The sequence below is a fragment of the Notolepis coatsorum genome (assembly GCF_963971535.1).
Source record: "Notolepis coatsorum genome assembly, chromosome: 15".
NCBI classification, from domain to species: domain Eukaryota; kingdom Metazoa; phylum Chordata; class Actinopteri; order Aulopiformes; family Paralepididae; genus Notolepis; species Notolepis coatsorum.
Genome location: NC_140179.1, coordinates 22,217,560 through 22,219,121, shown reverse-complemented (window position 1 = coordinate 22,219,121; position 1,562 = coordinate 22,217,560). Strand labels below are relative to the sequence as shown.

Genomic DNA, 1,562 nt, shown 5'->3' with positions numbered 1-1,562 from the left:
TCTGAGGTGAAAGAAAGAGGTCTTGCAGAGGTGTTTGATGTGTGTTTCGTATGTGAGGTGGGGGTCCATTTTCACACCCAAGTTGGTGACAAGGGTGGAGAGGGGAATGTCCTGACCGGTAGAAGGAGATGGTGGTGATGGTGGTTGACCGGACATGGTGTGGGGTACCGATCAGCATATGGCTTGTGTTTTGGAACTGTTGACCTGGGAGAAACCTGTGGTTCATCCACGCCTTAGTCTCCTCCAGGCAAGCGGTCAGTGTGGGGGGTGATGAAGGTGATGATGGTGTGATCCGGATATACAGCTGGGTGTCGTCAGCGTAACAATGGAACGACACACCGTGCCGGCTGATGATGCGGCCGAGGGGGGGCATGTATAGGGTGAACAGCAGGGGGCCGAGGACGGATCCCTGGGGGACACCGCAGGTGACGGGGTGGTTGGAGGATGTTGCGCCTCCAAGGGAGACACACTCAGTCCGACAGCAAGAGGGACTGGAACAGGCCAAGGGCTAGGTCGCGGAGTCCGACGTTTGAATGGAGACAGTCCAGTAGGATGGAATGATCCACCGTGTCGAAGGCTGCTGATAGGTCGAGAAGAACCAGAATGGATGGGGTTCCAGCATCCGCCGCCATCAGAAGGTCGTTGGTGACCCTGACCAGGGCTGTCTCTGTACTGTGCGCAGAGCGGAACCCAGACTGGAACTTCTCGAATATATTGTTGTCTCTGAGGTGTGCTTGGAGCTGCTCCGCAACTACCTTCTCCAGCACCTTGTAGAGGAACGGGAGGTTGGAGATGGGCCGGTAGTTGATGAGGGCCTCTGGGTCCAGGGTGGGTTTCTTCAGGAGGGGGGTAATGATGGCAGTTTTGAGAGCAGGCGGAAACGTGGCCAGCCTGCAAGCAGAGGTTGATGGTGCTGGTCATTAGGGGACCAATAGTGCGGATGTTGGCTTTCACCAGGGCTGTGGGGAGGGGATCCAGAGCACATGTGGATGACTTCATCCTCCCGATGATGGCCTCGACCTCACGCTGCGTGGTGTCACTGAAACAGCGGAGGAACTGGGAGACTTCAGGCTGTAAGACAGCAGGTGGAGCAGGTGAAGAAGAGGAGCCGGGGAGGAGAGAGCGGATCCCCTCAACTTTGGCTGTGAAAAATGACATGAAGTCATTACACCGCTTCTCAGTGGTCTCTCTGTGTGCCTGGTTTGGGGTTTGAGGAGGTGGTGTATGGTGGAAAAAAGCTGTTTAGAATTGCCGGGGCTATTGTTGATGATGTTGGAGGAGAACCGTGACAGAACGTCCTTCAGGGCTTTGGAGTAGGCCTTTTGGTGCTCTCTGTAGACCTCTCTGTGCACGGTGAGTCCCGACGCAGTGAGGTGTCGCTCAAGGACACGGCCAGCCACCTTCATCTCCCTCAGCTCGCTGGTGTACCAGGGGGCAGAGCGTGAGAAACGTGACCATCTTGGATTTCACGGGGGCGTGAACATCCAGGAGGCCACTCAGGGCTTTGTTGTAGTAGAACCTACTGAGTCACTGGCTGAGGAGAGGGCAGGAGGGGCAAGATG

General features: G+C 56.2%; 1 pseudogene across 1 annotated transcript in view; it reads right to left on the bottom strand.

Annotated features, from left to right (window-relative positions):
* Positions 1–470: 470 nt before the first annotated feature.
* The window catches only part of LOC311241971 (IQ motif and SEC7 domain-containing protein 3-like), a 113,892-nt pseudogene continuing 112,800 nt past the window's right edge, over positions 471–1,562 (bottom strand). The window contains exons 5-6 of the transcript in view: positions 1,291–1,419; positions 471–891 (exon numbers count right to left, since the gene is read on the bottom strand). The product of the transcript in view is annotated as an IQ motif and SEC7 domain-containing protein 3-like (transcript). The remainder of the gene's footprint in view (positions 892–1,290; positions 1,420–1,562) is intronic.